Raw genomic sequence first — 8,255 nt, 5'->3', positions numbered from 1 at the left:
ATTTATTAATGACCATTCAAAGTTGCAACAGCAATGAAAAAAAGTGATTTACAACCAGTCCTCACCCTTATGACCATGGCAGCATCCCCATGGTCAAGGAATCAAAATTTGGGTGCTTGACCATTGGCATGCATCTATGAGACTTGCCTTAACTGGGATCACGTGATTGACCTTTCTAGCCAGCTTCTGACAGGCAGAGTCAGAGGGGAAGGCTGGATTTGCTTAATGCTCACGGGATTCACTTAAGGTCAGTGATTTGTTTAACAACACTGGTCAAAAAAGGTCATAGAATTGGGTGCAACTCACTTAACAGCTATCTTGCTTAGCAATCAAAATTGTGGTTGTAACGCAAGGACCACTTTTGCTGCAAAACCTATAATTTAGCCCCTCTGTGGAGTGCCTAAGGTTCAAATCCTGCATCTGGTTCTCCTGCCTTTATATTAGGACATACTGAGAACTGCTGATTTCTTATGGCCATGAAAAAAATGCAGGGCTTAAATTGTACAGTCAGAAGTGCCATCTTGACTTTTTTTGACTGTGGATATCCTGGCTTCTTATGGAATATGGCATGTAGAAGACATGGAGATGCATGTAGAAGACAAAAAGCATAAAGTGAACGTGTTTAAAGTGGAACCACTCATATACTATTTTTTTTTTTTAAAAAAAATCTCCCCTCATTTGCCATCTTATCTTAACATTTAATTTTAATGGACTCAGCCCAAAGGGGAGGGAAAATACACAGCCTGCTTGAATTGTTTCTAAGAACTTATACTAGCAAGGGCAATTGTATTTTCTTCTATGTAACAAAGTCGCACGTTCTCCCTGTGTTTATCTGAGGAGGCACAGTGTGTGTCGGTCTGGCCTCTGTGGTGAATGTGTATGTTTCTGCTCTCCCTCGTATAGGTAGTTCTCGGGTTATGACCACAAGTGACCCCAAATTTTCAGTGTGAAACATTTGTTAAGTGAGTTTTGCCTCATTTTATGATCTTTCTTGCCACAGTTGTTAAGTGAATCACTGCAGTTGTTAAGTTAGTAACACGATTGTTAAGAGAATCTGGCTTCCCCATTGATTTGCTTGTCCAAAGTGGATCAAGTGACTCTGGGACATCACAACCGTCATAAATATAAGTCAGTTGCCAGGCATCTGAATTTTGATCCTGTAACCATGGGGATGCTGCAACAGTCGTAAGTGTAAAAAACAGTCATAAGTCATTTTTTTCAGTGCTGCTGTAACTTTGAATGGTCACTAAATGAACTGCTGTAAGTTAGGGACTACCTGTACTGTGTCTGTGAGATTTGGTATGTTTGTGTGCACTAAGAAGCACAGGGTGGGCTCCATGTGCTTGGCTCCGAGTCCCGTGTCTGGGAGGGAGGGAGGGGCTATGGAAGGAGAAGCCAGCTGCATTTGAAGTCATGCTATCAATGAATCTTTTTTTTTTCCTGGATTTTTATAAAAAAAATACACCAACAATTCTAATATTTTCTGGGAAAGGAATTGTTTTTGGATTCTCCTTTGCTGCATGCTTGAAAATACCCTTTCTAGGAATTTCTAGGAGATATGGAGCTTGCTATAGTGATCTATATTTAATCTGAGTTTTTAAAGAGATGCTTTCATGCAAAATAGTATCATGTCTGAGGCAGGATTGTGATATACCTGGTGCAGTTGTGTGAGCTGCTGTTCCATCTATTAGGGTTAAATGGCTGCCGCAGCAAATGAATCTAGATGGGAAGGAAGACAAAAAAGAACAATGTATTTGCTGCAAATGTGGAAAATTGCTGACAACAGGAGGTGTTGACACTCGCAAAAAGGAGACAAAATGAGGCAAATCTAATAACAGGCAGTCAGAAAATTGTCAGGGCAATTGGAGCTCCTCCCCCCCATCTCCTCCTCCCGCGCTTTGTGTTCAGTTCATTGCTTTTGTGCGAAAAGATAAATGGTAACATGGGAAAAGTTTTCAATGAACAAACCTGCACTGTGCTTGATGAGAAATTGATAAATTCTGAAGTCTGGCTTGTGCCAGACAGCCCTCACAGTAATAAGTTATTCTAAGCAAAAACCTCAGGAGCAATGGAGCAAATTAACTTTTAGCAGAATATTTTGGTTTTAGGAAACCCATCAGGAGGAGAAAGAATGTTTTTGAGATTCATAGGGTGAAAACCTGTCAGCCAGCACTATTCTGAAAATTGCTTATTTTAAATTAAGGGTTTGTTATTCCACAAGGATGAAGGACTCTCGATAGAATTACAAATGTTATTTAGTAAGGTATACTCTTAGATAGCTTAGGACAGTGATGGCGAAACTTTTAGAGACCGAGTGCCCAAGCTGCAACCCAAAACCCACTTATGTATCGGGTGCTGGGTAGGCGTGGCCCATTGGGTGGGTGTGGCCCATTGGGTGGGTGTGGCTGTGGTGGTAACGGCAGACTGGATGGGACTAAAAAGTTTAATCAATCAATTCCAATTTTGTGAGATATTTTTTTCCCACAAGAAGTTGAAATTGATTGATTTTTTTTTTTTGCACACGGCAGCGGAAGCCTAAAGCGAAAAGGTTTTATAAAACCCAGCTGAAGGCTTAGGACTGGGGCGAGGGCGCGCGTGCCCACAGAGAGGACTCTGAGTGCCACCTCTGGCATGCGTGCCATAGGTTCGCCACCACGGGCTTAGGAGAACAGATATTCTGTTAAGGGACATCTGAGCCCTGGCAACATTTATAGCATCCTCGCACAAACATTGTTTGAAGGCATTTTATGAACCCATTTATAGGAAATGTCCAATACTAGACATAGGTATTAGGCAGGAAAGGGAGAAAGGTGTTATTTTGCTATGCTCTGATCTGAGATTGACAATCTCCCTGCAAATCATCCTTAGTGCAAAACAGGAGTCATTTATTTTGGTGGAAGTGCCATTGAGTTCCCACTGGTATCAGTGGAATTATTGTGGTCTCATTACAGGCAAGGACGTCTCCTTTACTCTCCAGAAATTGAGAGCAGAAATCATTGAAAAAGGAAAAGATAAAGGACTCAGGTTGGTGTTAGGAGCTTCTCACTCTCAGCTATTCCACCTACCATTATCGAAATATAAGCTGGCAATATTATTTTTCTGCCATGCCCTCATGACATTGCCTTTATCTCATCCCAGCCTAAAAGAATGTAAGACATCATTAGATTCACTGATGTGAAAGTAGCAGTTTCTCCCTTTTTCCAATGCTGAACGTTCAATTTGAGTGGGAAACAGATGCCCTGAACACAGGAGAGGAAGCAACCATTTTCTTGCTGGTGTAAGGTTATTTACAGATTGTCCTCGAGTTATGGCCACAATTGAGTCCTGCGTTTATGTTGCTAAGTGAAACATTTGTTAAGGGAGTTTTGCCCCATTTTACAACCTTTCTTGCAACAGTGATTAAGTTAATCATTGCAGTTGTTGTTAGTAACATGGTTGTTAAGAGAATCTGGCTTCCCCATTGACTTTGCTTGTCAGAAGGTCCCAAAGGTTGATCACATGACTCTGTGACACTGCAACCGTCATAAATATGAGCCAATTGCCAAGGATCTGAATTTGATCATGTATCCATGGAGATCCTGCAATGGTTTTAAGCATGAAAAATGGTCATAAGTTACTTTTTTCAGTGCTGTTGTAATTTTGAACGGTCACTAAATGAACTGTTGTAAGTTGAGGACTACCTGTATTTATTTGCTAACTCAAAGACAGGGTCTCATTGAATTTAATAATGGGGGGAAAATTTATAGCCTTTGCGACAGCAGAGGTACCAGTCTGGGAAAAGGTCATTGCTATATATCCCAAAGCAGGATGATCAGCAATAAATTGTATTGCTTTCAGAAGCCTGGGCTATTCTGGGCTAGATCGCGTGGGAGTTTTTCCCAACTTTTAGTAGACATTACTCCCAGCTAATGCGGATAGAACTGATGCCCAGGTCTTGGCAAAATGGGCATGCAACCCAGAATTCTCTGAAGTTGCCTTTAGCTATGCTGTGCTCTATCACAGTTGGGAATAATATCTGCATAGGGGCAGAGGGCCCTTTCCCAAACAAGAGGCTCAGAAATGCCCAATTTTACCATGCTCTGGGAACAAATCTGGTTTTTCTCTACATAGTTAAGGAGATGAATAAAAACTATGTGTTCATGTTGAAAGAGAGAGTAGAAATGGAAAAGAGTGGGCATACTGTAAAAATCTGCACAGACAAATGTATGGGTACAGTTGCAAATTTGCAAATGATGTTTAAGGAGATAGTTGCATCGATCTTACCAGAAAAGTAAAAGTAGATCAGGCACCTGATCTATTTGGGGGTCTAAGTGCTGTTCATGGCACTTCTTTATTTTAAACTGGAATCGAACTAGACGATCTTCAAATAAATCATGCTTTCTTCTGTAAAAAAAAATGTGGGATCGCCTGAGGCACGAAGCATAGCAAGAGGCATGGATTTGAGATACAATTTGGTTTAATACAGAGTTCCTTTAGCAACTGCCTCATTTAGTGACTGTTCACAGATACAATGGTGAGAAAAAAAATAACTTCACCACCAGTCCTTGCTTTTATGTTCTTCACAAGTCTGTGAAGCAAAGGAAAGCTTAAGTAAGATCATAAGCCCAATTACAGTTTCACTTAGTGACCACTTCACTTAATAGCCAAGTTGCTGGTCCCAATGGTGGTTGCTAAAGAGGACTAGCTGTACTCTTGTCTGAATAATTACAAAAAGAACATACATCTTTGGACCTAAGCCTCCTCTCCTCTCCTCTCCTCTCCTCTCCTCTCCTCTCCTCTCCTCTCCTCTCCTCTCCTCTCCTCTCCTCCCCTCCCCTCCTCTCCTCTCCTCTCCTGTGATACTCTTCTAGAATATCTACCCATATTGAAATCATGTGGATGGTTTTATAAAAGGTATAGGACTGTAGCCTTCCATTCTTCTTAGTTCTTTCTTTCTCTTTCTTTCTTTCTTTCTTTCTTTCTTTCTTTCTTTCTTTCTTTCTTTCTTTCTTTCTTGAAAAATGAATTAAATTCAGCCTGTTTCTTACTGAAAATGAGATTTACTAAGTTTCTAACTTTAATAATTTCAACACAAATGTATATTGCTATTGATTTTCAAAGCTAATACAAATTTGGGAAGGAAATATATTTTAATATGAAACATATTAAAAAAAATTATATCCTCAAAACACAGCTGATGTTTATTGTTGAGTATTAAGAGCTAATCTGATGAATGCCCCAAGCAGTAATAATATCATCAAACAGCAAGCAACTTGTTTTATATTTTAAGATGCAGTTAGAGACTATTTTCAATTTTTTCCTAAGAAATCAATTTGTAGAAAGGTCTCTAAGTTATAGCAAGAATTAGCAAATGGTAGTATCAGTGATTCATAATTGACCAATCAGTTCTATTTTGAGGAACGTTACTTCTGTTTTTGGCTGAAGCAACACTTTTAGCTTCTTTCTTATGCACAGGACTGAGAATTTCAAGCAGTAGCTGAAAAAGGACATTGTTCAGATGATGAACAATGTGGAAAAATATTTCTAATCCAACCATGGACTCACCATCACTGGAGGATACTTTAGTGGTCAAAGCTATTTATGAAAACTGGAGCTTGGGTTCATGGACATGACATGTTCAGAAGCTTACATTTGGAAGCAAAACAATATAGTGCAAGAAGGTATTACTTCAGGCCCCAAAAAATGAATTAAGTACAAGCAATAATCCCCCTAATTCTTTGTTAAAACTAAATTTTTGTACAAAAGAAAGCTTAATTTTTCTTGAAAAACTTTAAGTTAGTGTTTTTCAACCTCAGCATCTTTAAGATAAGTGGACTTTTAACTCCCAGAAGTTCCCAACTAGCTCACAGAAATCAGGATTTCTTAACAGTTTTCACATTTCCAGGCAAGTTACAAAATGAATTAAGCTTTCTTGTCTGCCTCCTTTAAATTTTTATAGTGTAGACAATCTTCCCACATACTTTAGACTTCAACACCCATCAGCACTATGGAGAAGAAGAGTAGTGCAAAACACCTGGAGAACCCCAGGCTGACTGTTCATTTGAAGCAGGTCATTTGAAGTTGCCTTCAAACAAGTAACACCAGGATATTGAAGAGGCCAGGGTTACAGTTTCCCCTCGTATAAAAAGATAAATTTTGTTTTCACCTTTTTTTTTGATCCCTTTGAGTCAGTGTTGACTGACTAGAGTTCACCCTAATCCTATTTCTAGTCTGGTGCCTTAGCCACTATACCAAACTGACTCTTATTTCAATTCTATTTAAATTTAAATGTGTTATCTTTAGATATAAACATTGTAAATCAACACTTAATGAAAATGTGTTCTCTTTGGAGATTCAATAATAAGTGGTCATTCTAAATGAAAAATATAGAGACTCCAGTTCAGAAGCTTTCCTTGGTAAATTTTTATTTTCTAGCTGATTTGATAAATTTGTTTTATTAATACAGATCTTTTCTAAAATACACTCTTTTCAAACAAGAATTTGTTCTGCTTAAAAACCTCCAGTAGCTTAAATCTCAATATCCACATTCTGCTTTTATCCTTTGTATTGCCCTCATTCCATTTCAATTTTGAAGCCATTTGAAAACATTCAGTTCTTGCAAGAAGAGTATTTTGCAGTTGAATAATTGATGGCGGTTTGACACCCCTGCTCTAAATAGAAGAAGATTGGCTTATACAATGAGATCAGCTGAAACCCAAGTCGCTTTGGGTCATTCCTGGTTGTTGCTCAGGACCAGTAAAGTACATGGCAAAAGGCACAAAAATGCATAGAATAACAGAATAACAGAACTGGAAGGAACCTTGAAGGTCTTCTAGTCCAACCCCCTGCTCAAGCAGGAGATCCTATACATTCCAGACAAGTGGCTGTCCAGTCTCTTCTCAAAAGTCTTCAGTGATGGAGCACCCACAATTTCTAAAGGCAAGCCATTCCACTGGTTAATTGCTGTACTATCAGGATTTTTTCTTCTTAGTTAAAGATTGATTCTCACCTTGATTAATTTCCATCCATTGCTTCTTGTCCTGCCTTCAGGAGCTTTGGAGAATAGTTGACCCCCTCTTCCTTGTGGCAGCCCCTCAAATATTGAAATACTGCTATCATCCACACCTAGTTTCTACTTAATCAAAATTCATTGAATTACAGCTTTAATTCAATTATCCTACTGGGTCAAAGTAACACTAAAAGTATAACACTTAGGAGTGGTAGGTTCAAATAAATAAAGATGAATGATTCAAGATTCAAACAAATCAAGAAAGCTGAATGATCCAGTGAATTAAAGTGCTAAAACAAACAACACATTTCATCAACCACTCCTCTTTTAATTAGTCACCTACTCCATTTGCTTCTTTTGGCCTTAATATCTATAGCTGTGCAGATTTATAAGTTATTTCTAAATGACTGGAATTTTTTAGAAGTAGTTTTTATTAAAAGATTTTACATATATAACAAGAAATAACACTCAAGAAAAATATAGTACATGAGAAAATAGGGAAAAGAAAACACAAAGCGAAAAGGAGGTAGGAAAAGAACGGAAAATGGAGAAATATTTATTTTCATGCCATGAAAAGTTGATTTATATGAAACTCATTAATGGTGATGACAGAGAACAATTTTTGATTAGCAACTAGTTTATTCAGGTAAATGTTATGTTGTATTGAAATTGCCATTTATATGCTACTGATACTGTGCTTGACTATCAACAATAATCTGAGATGATCAGATTGAAAATCCACCATTTATGTCAGCTATCCCATGGAAACAGGACATTTTACATTAAACGTGGTTTGTTTAATGAAACTCAGCTTCACAATTTCATACATTGCGCTAAGTCTTAAGATAATTTGTCTAATGATAGCCATCTGTGAGAATTCAGGTATTTGTAAAACACAGATCAGTATGTCTCATTCATAAACCCTAGCTTAATATAGTGTTGGAACAGATAGTGGCTGGGTTCACATATTGTGGTAAGAAATGGTTCCTTCATGATTTATTGACTATGTCACCCGTTTTTGTGTTTTCAAGCCTCCTGCTAACTGCCTAAACAAATCCCTGCAATTTTCTTTACAAGATTTTCAAAGGTGGTGTATAAAAGAGTGACTGACCAAACTCTCTTTGTGCTAAGGCAGAATTAAATCTCATGATCTCCTGGTTTCTAGCCTGTGTCTTAACCACCATGTCAAACTGGACCTCACGCATCCTTAATATCAAGTCTTCAATTCTAGCTTATAACCGCAGCGGTTGCCTCCTTTCAGCAGAAT

The sequence above is a fragment of the Crotalus tigris genome, unplaced genomic scaffold, assembly GCF_016545835.1.
Source record: "Crotalus tigris isolate CLP2741 ecotype Arizona unplaced genomic scaffold, ASM1654583v1 scf7180000017685.4511686, whole genome shotgun sequence".
NCBI lineage: Eukaryota > Metazoa > Chordata > Lepidosauria > Squamata > Viperidae > Crotalus > Crotalus tigris.
Note: the sequence above shows the minus strand (reverse complement) of the source record.